This window comes from Diorhabda carinulata, chromosome X (genome assembly GCF_026250575.1).
Source record: "Diorhabda carinulata isolate Delta chromosome X, icDioCari1.1, whole genome shotgun sequence".
Lineage (NCBI taxonomy): Eukaryota > Metazoa > Arthropoda > Insecta > Coleoptera > Chrysomelidae > Diorhabda > Diorhabda carinulata.
In genome coordinates this window covers 59,155,898-59,173,125 of record NC_079472.1, presented here as the reverse complement: position 1 = coordinate 59,173,125, position 17,228 = coordinate 59,155,898, and the positions used below count along the sequence as shown (strand labels likewise).

The 17,228-nt window shown below is 31.7% G+C and overlaps 1 protein-coding gene across 1 annotated transcript in view; it reads left to right on the top strand.

Moving 5' to 3' along the window:
- The window catches only part of LOC130901880 (uncharacterized), a 167,319-nt gene that overhangs the window by 87,407 nt on the left and 62,684 nt on the right, over window positions 1-17,228 (top strand). The window lies entirely within an intron of this gene.

The window sequence follows — 17,228 nt, the reverse complement described above, 5'->3', positions numbered from 1 at the left end:
CTTAGACTGGTAAACATAGTTTCATAATCTGCGTTCGTACACACAACTGTCTGAAGTACGACCATGTTTCGTTTTAATCTTTTTTTGGACAGTGTTGTCGTACTTATCAGCGATATCAGACTAATGCCGATTTTTCGAGACTTATGCCCACCTCTACAGAAGTAACGCGTGCCCCTTGTACTTCTCAGGAACCTTTTATTTGAAATATCGACAACAGTAGAATGACGAGTTTCTACTGACATCGAATAGCGATAATACGTTTTCTTCTTTCTTGATATAATGTAAGCGTAGATTACACAATTCACATCTTCTACAAAAACCAAAAATGCCGCTAATGGCGATTTGCATCTATGGAAAATATTTTCTAGTCTTGACTCATGAATAAGTAAACTTTCATAAATGATTTTATCTCAATTCCTACGTTTATTTTCAATACACGTTGCCATTTTGAATGAATAGTCCACATTATTGATGTCTTCTAGTGCTCTGACATTCTTTGAATGTAAGAAAGTACGATTTGTTCATCTGTATTAGTCATGTTCTGCTTTTCCATCCATCCAATGAACAAAGTTTTGATTTGTGGAGTATTAATCGTGATTCAGCTTTACTATAACTATAATAATTAACATCGGAACTCATTTTGAAGCGCAGCACAACCAAAAACCACCAAATCAGTTCCAATATGATATCAAGTTCTACAAAAGAGTATCCTTGGATAACCGGTCTTTGAAACACTGGATCTATTTTGAGCACAATTGAAAAAACATCAGTTGAAGAAATGACCTGCTTCAGCAATTTTCTGTCATTATCAATTTATAAAATTTGCTTACGTTACACTTTTTTATTTTAATTATTTTAGTTGATATATTTCATACTCTTTTCAAACGATTTCTTGTACTCATTCATTGGAAAAATAAGTTATATAGAAATGACGTGCAAGGTTATAGCCAATCCTAATTAAGTTCTAAGTTTCATATAATAGACTTGTTGAGTTTGGAAAGGCGTCTTCTCATCGATTCATTCACCCTCATAAATCTTTTCTGCTAACAAAATTCGAACTAAATCCTTCGAAAACTTGATTTTCAGCAGAAGAATTTATCAAATGATTATTTTTAGCTCTACGAAATCACATTATAAATATAAGTAATAATTTAATTGTATGTACGTAAAGAATATATAAATGGTTTGGTCATTGAAGAAATTTGCATCTCTTCTTTTACTTCGTTATGTATGAAGCATTCTTTCAGAAAACTATGAGAGTGATACAACTCGTATTTAAATTTATTATCATGTTTTATCAGTTGGACATGCATGTATGTATGAAACGGGATGTTTTGAACACCTCAAAACATCGGATTAAATCAGTCATGTCAAAGATACGACCCGCGGGCTCCTTCAGGCCCCTGGACGGTATCCTTAAGGCCCGCGAACGCAATGTGTTACAAAAAGAAGAATCATGTTCTTTAGACCATTTAGACTTCATTTGATTTCTCTACGGATGGTTATAAGTAATTTCAAGGGAAACGCGTGCCTAGAGAAGCGAGAGAGAAAGTCAGTTTCGCCATCTCTTAGCAGCAAGCGAAAATATCCTATTATTTTTGTCGATACCGATATAATTTTCCACGCGCTTCGAGTCTAGACTAGAACCTTCCTTAACCATATGAAGCCAGTGCGTCGGCGCGACGTGAGTCAGTTGAGTCGAGTAATCGAAACGGCTGGTGAAGGATTTCAATTATACAACCACATATTATATACTTATATAATTTAATGAATGAAATGTTATAATAATTCAATTCATTTTTTTTTTATTTTCAATCTGGAGAGCCTACGAATTCAAAATTTAATATATGGCCCTCTGCAAAATTGTGTTTAACACCTCTGGATTGGATAGAAATTTTGCAGTCTCATAAAGGACCGATAATAATATAGAATTCTCTAAACAACTACTATTATCCTTGCCAATCAGAGAATAAGGACCTATAACAACATATTAATTAAATACTTCCATCCATGATCAGGTTGACAAATTTTCTTCTGGAGATGCGGTTAAAACTTGGAGGAAATAGTTGGGTTACTTAATTCCCCATGAAAATTTCTGGGGTTTGTCAAAGCCTTAAATATATGGACCTCCGTGGGTTTCTCCGTGCCTAACTCTCCATTGAGCACTTGGTAAGTTTCTCTCTTTCAACGACGTGTGGTGCTGCCAGGTGGAAATGTTATAACCATATTATTTATCATATCTGAGAGGAAATCTTCCACCACACTGGTGCACTCCACGTTTTGGAAAAAGTCAGAAAACTGGAGACTATGACAGTTGTATGGGTCAAATAAATAATAGTCACATGGCGACAATTTGGTACTATAAAGAGGGTTGAAGTGGAATTTCTGGAACCATTGGCGATATTCAGTATAAAGAGAATGTTGCTTTGTATCGAACCAATTCGTTCTGTTTTCATCGTGAGATCAAGCTATAAAGTTGAAGCGTTGTTGAAATACTATAATACATCTTGACCGCTTTCCAATGGAGTTTCTGTACGGTAGATTCTCCGATATTTCTATCCGCTATGAGAATTACGGAACACGTTTAACATAAAATGGTATGAAGGAGCTTTGGTGACAAAATAAATGGCACTTTATGTAGATATTGAGAAAGCTCAGCATTGCTACGGAAATGATTTCCATAATACTCTTAAGCGAATTCTCAAACTTCCGGCAATTGAAAAAATGATTGTGTGTACTCTGGGATATTGAAACAATGTAAGTTTTTTTGAATTGTACTCACATTATTGGATCTAATGTTTATTAGTAATTAAATTAGTTATATATATATTAATTATACAAGATCAAAATAAAAAATGTTTCGCATTTCAATTGGAAATAATCAAGTAGAAAAAATTATTCTATCAATTACCTGTGAAGTTATTTAAATGTAGAAAAGGGAGAAGCTAGTTATATATTTAATTAACAGGGAAGCACCCTCGATAGTTTTCATATTTTTAGTGCACTCCCCATAGTAATTAATACAAAACATTCCGACTACAATTATTTATTCCACTTCAGGGACTTCGTCTTGGAACTAGGTAATTTCTACACAAAGTTCAATTACATATGTATTTATTTTTACGTAATCATGTTGATTAGGTGATTTGGGAACGAACGATTCCAATCAAGATGTTAAACAAAAGTAATTAGCTCATATTCCATGATAAGATTTCATAAATACGCTCGGCACTCAATAATGTTTACACCCTTTACAAACAAATGAAAACATCGAATCGTAAACATAAATGCATTTCTATTAGCCGTAGCTGTCGAAAGGCGAATGTACACAATTTCTTCGAAATATTCCTGCGATAAGCAGTGGCGTGGATTGGTGAGATTTATTTGAATCATAAACTTCTTTAAATAAATAGCAACATGGCGTTCTTTAGACCGTGATCGAATGAAGTCAATAAAATTGTACAGTGTTGTGAGAATGAAGACAGGCATAAATTTGATAATAAAGATTTATATATTTAAACACAGCAAGTTATTTGCCGGCGGTGGTATTAAACACAAAAAACTGTACAAACATACGGCAATAACCGAATCGTCAAGGATCGTTCGATGGCGACTAGATTATTTGCGTCAGATAAAAGGCTACAGAAGTTTTCATACGCACATAATTTATATAAATGAAACAATGAAACATAGTTTGACATTCACGATGTATTAAATTTTGGGAAGGTTAATAATTGCTGTTTGAACGGGCCATGTTCTAAAGGGAAAACTGTGCAGGTGATTATCATGAAGATTTGACAGCAGAATTATTTGAAAATTGGTTTAATGAACAGCTTTTACCTAACATTCCACCACAATCAGTAATAGTTATGGACAGCAAACAAAGAATTGCTTATTGTTATTAAACGCCTAAAGGAGATTTATTATATCGACAAGTTGTGCAAAGAACAGGGTCATACTCTTCTCAAACTACCTTCAAACTATTGCATATTTAACCCTATAGACTTAATAATCAGTCTCCGGAACTGAGTAAAGAGGTTTAAGAACTGGTAAAGAAAATTTTAGCCGCAGACCACCAAGAGCTTTAGAAAAACTGTTTTAATCGAATGTCATCAAAGAAGAAGATGATTATGTGGTACCACCCATTTTACAACCCTTCATAAATCAATCAAATGATGACTCTAGCTCAGATTATTCTGACTACCATTACCGTTTATGAAGATACTTTGGAATTGTAATGTTTTTTATATTGTTTTATTTGCAATTAATTTGCTTTGAAATTTCGTTTTTCAGAAAAATAGCGAATTGGGTACAAAAAGAATTCAGTTCACGTCTGGTACCCTGTTTAAACCAAACTCCCTTACATGCAAGTACATTATACTCGTCTATTTAGTAAATTGTAGGCAATGGTTTTTAAAATCTGCAAGAACTATACTTGAATATATTTGTTTTAAAAGAGATAAAGCAGTTGATAAAAACCATTAAATGGTTGCTAATAATATGATTAAGAATATGGTGGTTTTTATGTCAGAACTTTCATTTAGAAATGATAAAGTAGATGATACAACAAAGACATAGTAAAGATACAAAATCGATTTATTCAAATTTCTTTTTACCCATCTTACAATTGATAGAACAGTTACGCTGTTGGGACGAGTCAAAATTTATACAACAATCATTGATTAGTTACATTAAATGTAGTAAAACAACGCAAGTTACATTGAACTATGTAAAAGTTGGTAGCGCTATTAGTTGTGGATTTATAAAGAAGCGGAAAACTCGAATTCAGCATGTCCTTCAAGTTGTATTTCAGACTAAAAGACATCTTTGAGTAGTGGGCACTCCTCAAATTTGACATGAAGTATGTGTGTTGCAATTCGATTGAGCTTAGCTCAATTTTTTTTATATTTAGAGCAATCGTACACAGCAATTGAAAGGTACTATGTTGAGTGTGAGATGCATATAAATATGCTTGAAGTGGAAGATAACATATTCTGATAAACCACACCAGAAAATCGTAATTCGATAAATGTACGGACCTAAGGTACATTGTTAAATATCATCTTTGCGACAAAATATTAAGTACGAGTATAGAATGTATACGCTTTATACTAGAAACCTCCACCTAAATATGCTGAGTCGTTCTGTATGAACTACCCCTCCAAAAAATATGTCAAATTACTCATTTGAGTTGATATTACACCCTTGAAGCTGGACATTATATCAAATTTAATGATTTTTTATGTTCTGTGCATTGCATATATCGTAATACAGAAGTTTCAGTTTTTTTTGTCATATCGTGTTTAATCAATACCTTGTTTTTTGATCGTTGTTGGAAATATATTTTATTTTTTATTATGAAGTTTATTTTGTTAAGCAATTACGAAATTGAAGCTCTAGTGCATATTTATGAATATTGACAGGATTGATTATATAAAATATACTGTAAAATTTCATTACACACAACATAGAAATATTAATGGAAATATCGGATACGTTCCAATCAATTTTATTTACTGCCGAATTTTCGAGGTCTGTCTCGAACACTTTTGATCATTTCAATTTCATTTTATACATTCACAACCCTTTTTGAAAAAATGAATTAATGCTAATATAATAAAAATCTAATTAGGTACAGATAAAATAATCAAGACCGAAGACATATAGGAAATTAGAATCTATTGATTTGTTAATAATTGTACTGTGTGAAAAACTCATCAATTAGCTTTCAAAAGAAGCTAAGTATGTACAGAGATATGTTGAAAATGTATGTATGCATGAGGGAAAAGTGGAAATAACTCGTCATGGACCATTTTTAGATTTAAAAGCGAACAAATCATTCCTAAATTCACATGAATGAAGATAAAAGTGTACATAGCTATATCTGAAACCACTAATATCGTTCAATTTTTATCGATTAGTTTTTTTAATCTATTGAAGTTTGTGGAGGATCAGAAGAAAGGGTAAATTTGGATAAATCGAGAAATATTCCAGCTTGATATCATATGTTATGTGAATGTTTGAGAATATATAACTATGAGGGCTAGTCAAAGTGTTTCAATTTAGTGACTATAGGTTTATAAAACTAGAATTTCAGTGACCTATATCGAGATCATAATACTTTTTATATTTAAAACCTTTGTATGGGCAACTTAGCTTTGATGGTATAGTAAAATAATAAGCATGGAAGATATGTATAATAATTATAAATGCATTCGTCGATCCCTGCTTCATCTGTTTACTGGGAAATTTGGAATACAATTATGCAGATTTTGTTTTTGCGCATACAGGGTGCGTTGTGTGTTGAAAGATTTATTCATCAACGATTTGATCGACACATTTTTCAAGTTGGATAATTGATTGATATAATATAATGGATAATACATTTCCATTATGCAGTAAAACTAATTTGAGGTTAGTTTATCACCTGATATAAAAGATTTTTTCAGTCTTCAACCTAGTAATTCGGCTGCATGTTCTGAAAGACTTCTGATTAGGCCTATGAGCTCCATCTGAGAAAAAGTTGAAGCTCCTCGTCAACTGAAAAATCTCAACTGGATTCGTTCCGAGGATTAAACGTTTCTGATTCCTCTGCATCAATCAGGATATCATATAAACTAGTGGATGAGATATTTTCTTCTTATTTGTCGTCTACTGAACAGAAATAGCAGTCGCTTTTGAGATATTTCTGTTTACGCCGTAATTCCAAAACGAAGTGCAGTTTTCTCACCCTCAAACCACAAGCGCAGATCTTCCTCACATTTTCTGCACACTTTATGAGGAGTCCATGTATTGTTTTGATCACCAAGTATTGATTTATTTGAATAAGCAAAATGAAACTTTTTCACAAAAACACTTATATTTCTTTGTTGACTTTTAATTGTATATTCAACAGAAGCTGTCGAAGAAATTACACACACTCACACAACCTCTATGAGCCACATATATGACAATATATTTTGATGGTTCAATTAACATATTCTTTCCTTTTGCTACTGCAACGTTAACGATAGGAAATGTTTAAACATCCATCTAATCAATCAAACAAGATCCACATTCATAACAAACCGAACGTACTTTTTTCAAATTTGTTGCTAATCAAGATACTCGCCAAGACGAAACAAACGAGCCCAAACTCAATAGGGTTGCATCGTTTAATTACAGAGTTCTTATCAACACCTTCCAGCTCCATCACCAGACCTTGGTTACCATATCAAAGTACTCGAGAAAACGAGCCCGAACTCGATGAGGTTGCGACGTTCAATCACGGGGTTCCTATGACCACTTTCCAGCTTCATCATAAGATCTGCTCTTTGCCATAATAATATTGGATTATCATTTATACATGAAAGGTTAGAAATATATCCGCTTTGAAAAGGACCCGATTTGAGTCGATGAAAGCGGTAACACAAAAAAACGTCCCGCCCTCACCAGAGAAGACTTCCAGCACTGCTTCGATCAATGGAAAAAACTTATAGAAAGATGTGTGGCGAAGGGATAGGAGTATTCAGGAGAGTTCGAATTTTTATAATAAAACCCTTTTTCGTAACCAGTTTCGTTATTTAATATCCAGAGACCGTATGTAGAATCTTTATTCATATTTAGTCTTATTTTTATTTCCACGGAATATTTTTGTAAAAAAATTTTGCGGGCTGAATATAAAATAAGGTAAAAGTATAGCTAGGAAAATACGAACCTTTCCATCAAATTGCATTATTTCCTTCCGTATTTACCAAAGTTTACGTGTCCTAAATATAAACTCACTGCTTTCATTTCAGAAGAGACCACGTACTAAGGTGCCGGTATTTTATTTTTTGTTGTAGTTCGGAGGAATTTCTTCTTTGGGAAATGTTATCAAAGGGAAAATATATTGGCAGGATTTGTTATACGGCACGACCTGTATCAAGTCCTTTATTCGAGAACATTGAGCTCGCTTCGAGAATATATGTATGAAGCGTTCTAGCATCCATTTTTTGTCTTTCGCCAGCAGATTGTTAAAGACCAGTTTCAAGTGAGTACACCGTAAAGAAAATAACCAGTCATTAACTCTAGCTCTTTCTTTTGAACTGAACTTCATGTCATAAATATTACTTATTGTGTCAATAAAAACTTTAGACAGGAAAGTTCACATTCTTCTAAGTTTTTTACATTTTGCAAATACCATATCTTGCTGAATTATAAAGGTTATATAATCGTCAACCGAGATGCAATTCTATACAATACAGGGTGTTCCGGGACTTCATTGTGAATAGATGAAATTTCTCATACGATGCTTCATCTCCGAGTTATAGGCATTTAAATTTACGAAATCAGAGCTTATATTTAAGTATATTTTCTAAATTATACATTCGAACATTATGAATTTTTAATGGATGATTACGTATATCCATGTAGTTTGTTGGACGGAAAAAATCTATTCCTCTATCTGAAAGACGGGGGCGGCTCGTGCCTAATGGTTAACAGTCCGTAACTTTTACAGGGAATTAAACAATTAATTTTTTAGCACAAAGTTTAACTCGATAAAATTTATGGTTTAGGAGATTTGTAGATTTTTAGATCGTTATACATGCCTAGGAAAACGTTCGCCATAACATTCTGAAAAAATTATCATAAATTGTAATTATTCATTGAAAATACTTACAGAAGGAATTAAAACACAAACAACAAACATTCCTAATTGAACAACACGGAGAATCCTCACGATACAACGCCAAACAAAGAATCAACATCAATTTTGTGTTAATGTGTTGGCAGGTATAGTGGATACTAAGCTACCAAGTTTTCCTGAATAAAATCAATTCAGTTTTTTAAGGATATCTTAAAAACTTCTTATATGCTAGTCTGGTGAAAACAAAGAACTGAATGATCGATAGAACTTTATTTTGACTCTATGACTCTATAAGGCAGAATCTTTGAATGCTTTTCTAAATTCAAAGAAATAGACTCCAAATGTAGTTGAGATATCGATTGATGTGAAGAAAAAATCATTTTCCAATTTTTCCGGATTTCCCATAAATGTTTTAATCCACTGCTAATTTTGAGAACACCAGCTGAAAGCCATTTTATGTGTTTATATGTTTTCCGAAAAATTGAAAGTGGTCATATTTCTTCAAATTGGATATTGAATGATATCCCAAATCGATAACATTTTTTTGTTGGGTAAATCTATTTAGAATGGGCCTCATTTATTCTCTAAGTCTATATACTCGTAGGAAATAAAAGTCGAAAATAGAAATTTGGATTTCTTTGGCATATTTCTATCCCGTTGTAAAAAAGCAGAAGGTTTCTCATTGAACAGGATCACGTTCATTTTGATTTGTTTCCATAATCACATAGAAAAATGTCTCATTTTTCATTTAAATGTTCGTCGATGGTAAACACATAAATTGGAAGCTCCGTACAAGTTTTTATAAAGCTAGAGGCGTCACAGTGGCGATAAAATATCCAATCAGGCTTAACAAAATGGTATCTCATTACAAAAGTAATTTGGATGGAAATAATAAAAGCAGTAGCAGGGTCATATCAAGTGGAAATTAAAAAAAAAAGATTGAATATATGTTACTTTAATTAGAAGAGTACTTTGATCAATTAATTAACATTTTTGTAATGTGCCAAAGAGAATAAAAACGCTTGAATGTCCATTAAGAACAGAATATTAGGAAGAGTCGTAGTTTTAGAAAAGTGGAGTTTATTATTTTGAATTGTTAACAATAAGATGTTAGAAATAAATCCCTGAAAAATAATTTATTGCAGTCTTCCTTACCATTCTTATTGTATAAATTAATAAAACGTTGACTGACATAACCTTCAATTCACCATTCTATTGTTTTGATTTTTTTTATTGTTAACCCATGTTCCAGCCTCTTTCACCTTCATTATATGTCTCTTTTGAATTATAAGATTATTTTCAAAACTAACCTAGCCTAACCTAACCTAACCCAAACTAACCTAACCTAATCTAAGCTAAACTAACCTAACCTAATCCTTATTAAATCTCTCTTGAATTATAGGATTATTTTTAAACGGTAGGTTAACAAAATAATGTTGAAATTTAATTTTGGAAATCTCGGCGGTAACAAGAAATGTGGTGAAAGAAATTTTTGGAAGCGAAATCTTTTAACGAGTTAGTACATGTCTCATAAATTGGTCGTATCATGAGAATTTACTGCTATTATTTTTTATCCAACACCAGCTGATTAATTTCGCAGCGGCTTTGCAGACATATTATGGGAGCAAAATGTGTGTAGAGGTTTTTACGCCGAGGTTTTTTGTGTGCGTGAAACAGCTTCATCCTCTGTTAATGACCTAAGTTCGTTGTTCGTTTTCTAACGTATTGTTATTGGTGTTTCAAAAGAGAACTTTTATTGCTATAAGTTTTTAGATTTCTTTTTGTACTTCCGACTTTTATCCTTCTGAATCATTTGTTCGAGCTTATACTCATTTATTTTCTGAGCCGGTTATTGCAACAAAAATGTTTTAATGCATATAACAGCCCCATGTAAAATGTTAAAACGAAAGAAATATTATTGTTATTACAAACTACAGTCATAGACAATGAGACTTAAGAACTTATAAGTAATTGTGTTGCAGATGAAGATGGATTTTTTATGAGCATTTTAAACATTTCTAGTAAGGCAATATACAAAAACTTTTTGTGTAGGTGAGGAATTGATCAATTAATCATCATATAAAGAACATATTTGTTGATTGATACAATTAAATTTGTACTAATGTACTCTCATAGTGTCCTCACTCTTAAAATTTTTTTTCTGCAAATATCCGAATAGAAGAATGTGTGAAAGAAAAATTTTTTAAAAATTGACTCTATTTAAAATCCAGAGTCTTCTCTGCATCATTTATGTATCCAGCATCGAATAAATAATATACCGTGTGATACTTATATTCATTATAAATAAAATATAAAAATCTCATTTTTAACTTAATCTAAAACCAGTTCATCGTTGATTGGGATTCATAATGTATCTTCATATCGTACTATTTTTTGCTGGATCTTTGAAGCTTTTATTCCCGGTCTCACTTTATAATTTCAAAATCTCTTTTGATTTTGAGCGTTCTTTTTGATATTCTGCCCATTCCATTGATTTATAAGGGCTAATTGATTTTGATTCAATCTCTGACAGCCGTATAACGTACCTAGTAGGTCCCACTAATTTTCACTTCTATATTTTTTGGTATGATGGAATGTTGCTTCCATTGCATTAAATAATTCACTCGGTTTTTCTTTATACCATAACATACCATAACTTTATATTATTGTACTTAGATCTTTATATGGGTGATTCCGTTCTAACTGTGATTTTTTGTATTCAAAATTTCAAGATTTTAAAATTTAACTTTTCTAACTTTTTTATGCATATTATTCATCTATTTTACTGTAAAAATAAAACTCTAAGAGGAATTTACTACAACTTCAAAGTATCACGAGCAAGACACAAATGTCGGATTTTGAGTTCCACGGTACTGACTCATTTATCCACGGTACTGACATGGTAACTTAAGATATTAAACAACAAGTGCATCAATTTTCCTCAGTTTGATCATAAACATTAGAATTTATAAGGTAATTAGTTTAAATCATTTGTTACGACAAAAAAAAAATTAATAATTTATCGGTAAATTCTAGGAATGGACATGACACGGTACTGACATTCAAGTGATGTAGTATAAGTTTTCTTTAAGTGGCAAGTTATATTGTATAAAAATAATGTTTAAATATCTTAAGAATTATTCAATTAACACAAAATTTTTATTAATTGATTATTAATTAATGACTAGTACAAAAAAACAATACAGGACACAACCTTATTTCACACTTGTCTTTGCAGTAAATTCCCTCAGTTTTTCGTTATTTGCTAGTACCACAATGTTTTATTCTTGGAGAATATCTTTTGTCTCAGCTTCCATGGATGCATGGGCTTCAATCCTCTGGTATTTCATCATTTCAGCAGTTATGGCCACTATCTAATCACTGAAGTTTCTTTTAAGAGTACTGCTGTTTCATTTAACGTCTTAGGTGCTTTTTTACATTGAATCGCATTTATTTTATATTGCTGGTATTTCTCTTCATATTTTAATGAATGTCTGGGTTGTTCGTATTTTCATATAAGGGGTGTCCCACGATTAGTTGAAACTATCTGTATATGGCAAAATACTTATAGTAAAATCATGAAAATTGCTACGTTTTTAACTAAACGATGACCGATTTCCGGTACTACCGGGAGTCGACTGTAACTTTGTTATTTTAAATGGAACATCCTGTATATTGATAGATTTTTCAAATCTACTTAAAATTTTAGTATACTTTTGTCTAAAAACTTTTTCGAAGAATACACACTTTTTGATTTATTAATTTTTTTGTAAGAAATTTGACCGTTGCAGACCCTTATAAATTATTTTCTTTTGAGGATCCTCTTCAAGGAAAATACTTTTATTTTTTAGTGCTTGTATCAACGGGTCGAAATGAAATTTACCTCCATTCTACCAAAATAGAAAAAACCGCGTGGTTCAATAAAAAAAATAGAGAAATTTAATATTTATGGAGTTAAACTTTCAACACTTTTTATACACACCCTGTATAAAATGAAGAATTTTTCAAAATAGATTCAAATACGTCTAGCCTTGCTAAAAGCAACCGAACAGAAACTATTTTTATATCTTCAAAGGTTATCCTCGTAAAAAAATAATTTATAGGGGTATGCAACAATCAAAAAAAAATTAATAACTCAAAAAGTATGTATTTTTCAAAAAAAGTTTTAAGACAAAAGTATACTATAATTTTACATCTTTGAAAATATTTCATATCCGAAAACCCAAACGTAGAAATTTTCATAATTTATTATAAGTATTTTGCCATATACAGATAGTTTTTACACGACACCCTGTATATTGTGTGTAAAGTTCAAAACTTTGGAATAATGAGTTAATTTACCTTTTATGTCCCTTATCATATTGCTTAATAAGACTGTTTCCGATTTTTATATGATGCTAAATAAAAAAATTGATCTTTCTTACTGACAATACAAACGATTGTTATCTCCGGGATATTATATCTCATTAAGAAGTAATCAGTCTACCTTATAAGGTACGTCCTTCATGCTGAAATCATCAGATTACTAATTGGTTGGTTCTTGTCGTTCACCGCGTGTGAAGTGAGATTTTGCAACAAACCACAATCCTGTTAATTGACATTTATAATCAAATTACCGAAATTTATCAAACACAGACATTTCTCACTAAGCGTCGTACATGATTTTCGAATCCTTTCCATGTTACTTTAGTTGAGAAAAATGTAAGAATAACATATGAAAAGGTCACTATAGAAACGCGGTTTGTAAAAAATGCTGCCTTTATACAGAGTGAGTTTTATGTATGGAACGCCTCAATTATCTCGGAAACGGCTGGTACGATTTTTATAACTTTTTGATATTTACATTGTTGTCACATCTTTTTTTTCCGGAAAAAAAATGAACTTTGTTATCATAAGACCTTTGCGCACAATAGCAGTTTCCGAGATAATTGAGGCGTTCCGTACATAAAATTCACTCTGTATGAATAATTATATTCTATTTCTGTTTTCTGTTAGAAAATGTGGCAATAAAACTATTCTGAAAAATTGTCTGCCTCAAAAAAATAATACGTTTTGGATGTTAAATGTAATAAACTACTTTCATAAGTAATAAAACTACACTACATTTTGTCTTTTAGTGAATGTCGTTTATTCAATTGAAGAAAAAAAATAAAACTAAATTGAATATACATTTATAGTTGAACGAAAATAGATTTTGTCACAAAGTGAATAAAAGTTTAAAATTACAAACGAACTCGATGATACGTTTCCTCTAAATTGCAACTTTCTTTGTTTTCTTCAATAAGAATCAATTGTCAATACCTATAAGTTGTTTTGAATTAGAAATTATATTCAAATATGCAATTAAAGCCATTGGTTATGAAAATTCAGGTAATGTGATTATTTATTAATCATTCCGTATTAATTATTCTGGTTGGATACAATTTATTTCTCTTACCTGTTAAAGATTTGATAAGCTTTCTATTTATTACAGTTTTTGAACAACCTTGCAATTTACATACGTAATGAATGATCTACATCAAGTAACCCCATAAAAACAGGTCGAGGGGAGTCAATTCAGCAGACTAAGGAGGCCAAAAAACACCTGAATACCTGTGAATCACCTTCCCATCAAACATATTTTCAAGCAGTACTCGACGTTTAATGTACTATTGATGGAAGAACCGTCTTGTTGGAACCAAATTGTCATACAGTCTTGGTCCAACCAATTTATTTTTGTACACACCACACCGTGCGTTTGTTTTAAAAGAATATTGGTTCCGAGTTTTTATTACAAAGTTTGGATAACTGTTAGACCACCATTGACAATTTTGTGATAAGACAGTTCTGTTTGAAGAACATGTTGCCTCATCGGCAAATATTATAGTTCTTGCCTTCATCCAACTTACCATGAATCAGAGAGCGGAATTCAAAACGAATATCGCAATCCCTCGGTAGTAACGTGTTTACAAATTGCGGTTTGTATGCATGATATTAATTACTTTTTAAAATATTTACCACTGTATCTTTACTTTCTAAAGTAGTTTGAATTGCAGTGGCCCTTTTTCTTAAGACTTTTTGGGTCTTCTACGACAGAAAGAATCACTTCAAATTCAGTGTCTTCATTCCCAGTTTTCGGCGTTTATTCTTAAATTTATTTCCTATACTTCCACTACCCTTAAATTTATTTAAAATTTTTGTAACTGTTGGATGCCTAATGTTTCTATCCGGAAGTCTATGATTAAAAATATTTGCGGCCCCTCTATTTGTTTTGTAATTGTCTCCAGCAATTAACACAAGTTCTATTTTTTCTTCACGATTTAGTAAATTTGCCATTTTTATTGTAATGTTTAAACTACAACTGACAACTGACATTCACTGTCACATACTTCATGTCAGGGCATCCTAGATTGCGTTAAATTTTATCCTGTCGGAATAATTAATACGGAATGATTAGTAAATAATCAAAAAACCTGAATTTTCATAATAAATAGCTGTTATTACATATTTGAATGTAGCTTTCAAGTCAAATCAACTTTATAACCTTTTTCTGAATTGTAAAAAATAAAGATACCTTACTCTTGCACAAAATTCAAATTTTTTGACAAACCTCGTATACTGCTTTAAAAAATTGATAGCTGATGGTTGCATTTTAATTTTTGGACACACTACGGTATATTTTACTTTTCATTGTACATACTACTTCTGCCTAATATGAGGTTCGTGGGATTATTGATGTTTTGCAATATCTGTGTATCTTAAAAAATAAACCAGTATTAGTCTTATATCGGAATTAATACCTTTTCTTGATAGAACAGCACATTGAGTATGTTGTGAATCAAGAAGTTAACCTTCGATTTCTGAAGACGATAACTTGGTTATCCAAACATGCGTCAGGTATTGTTATCCTGAGTAATGGTGTAGTATCAGCAGTAAACAGTGTGGTCGTTTAAATATTAACAACGATTCCAAAAATTCCAACTTAGCAATCGATTTTTTTTTCTAATGCAATGATGAATTTCCGAATATTTTTATTTTGTTCAAAATAGCATATCCTTATAAAGCTCCAGTTGCCAGTTGCTCTCAAATTTTGACAGATATAAACTCGAAATAAAACTGAATATCTTATCAATAAACTTTTTGGATTGATCATTGAAAAAAAGTGAATTATAAACAAAAAATATTTGATTTAATAATCTATAGATAATTATATATCATTATTTAGCCTGGAACCTGCTCTTTCGAAGGCCATGTCTACCATATTTGTACTCAAACCAGTCTAGCCGTCGCCTTCATTTTTATAGGGACTGTTTTTTTGAGTAGCCCTAAAAATGACGAAACGGATGTGAAATTTCACATGAAATTAGGAAAAGCTGCAACTGAAACTTATAATTTATTCACACGAATTTATGGCAATGAATGTTTTTGGCGTCCATTTTCAAGATAGCCGAGAAGATGATTCGCATTCTGGTCGCTCATCCACGTCACAAATGAATGAAAATATCAAAAAAATGTGTGTGATAAACAGGAGCCTCATTCCGCATTGTCTAAAGGTTTCTAATCAAATAAAACATCACATGGCTAGACTACCCGCCATATTTGGCGGATCTTGTATCGTGAGATTTTTCCTTCTTTCCTAAAGTCAAATCAGCATTGAAAGGAACAAGATTTGAATTTGTTCAAAGTGTGGAAGAAAAAGCAGAAGATTCGCTATGGTAGAGGGATGATAGGACAGATGAGGTGATATCAAAATAAAATATTTCATATTAAATATTATTTAATAGCCACACCTCATATAACATAGATCAATTAAAAAATGTTAAATGCATAGTTTGTGAAAAAGTGGAACCAAAATGACTAATGGACGTAAGTAGAGCAGGTGTTTTTGTATAACATCAAAAATATTGAAACTACAGAAGTTACCTTGAAGCTGTCTTTTTAAAAATACTAGCCAATTCGATTTACGTCAATAATATGAGGTTGAACATTGCATGTTTGCTTCATTAGTAGAAAATGTTCTCGAAAATTTTTGTTCGTGATCTCCGTTTAAATTTTGGACTAATGAGAATGACAACGACGAATACTTCATTTGCTAAAACTAAGAATCCGTTGAATTTAAATATACGGCTGCAAGTATGTTACACAATATTCTGTGCGCCCCCTGTAAATATGTCAATGACTATTCGAGATTGTTGTTTTTCGTCGGTCAATTCCCAGTTATCTTAGATATATTTTGAGATCTCCGCCTTACTCCTAACTCACTATTTGTTAAAAATTTGTTGATATCTACTTATATTTTTGTATTAGTCCGGTCAATAAAGACATTTAAATTGAGAAAAATTCCCGAAATGCTAAATATTGGTTGAGGGCTGGGGTTTACCATTACAAATAAAGTTTCAAAAATCCCTATCGATTCTATGTGTGCTACAAAGGTTAGATATTAAAATTATCTACAAAATAGTTCGTATAATTTTTTTTCTAAGATATCGCGATTCTAAGAGTCACATTATATACGACATGACATGTACACATTTCCATGCCACCTATGAGATAGTGTACGCATTTTTAACTGTGGTTTCCCCGGTAGGCCTACTCAAATAACTGTTATGACAATTTTTAGGAACAATTTGAGGGGACAATA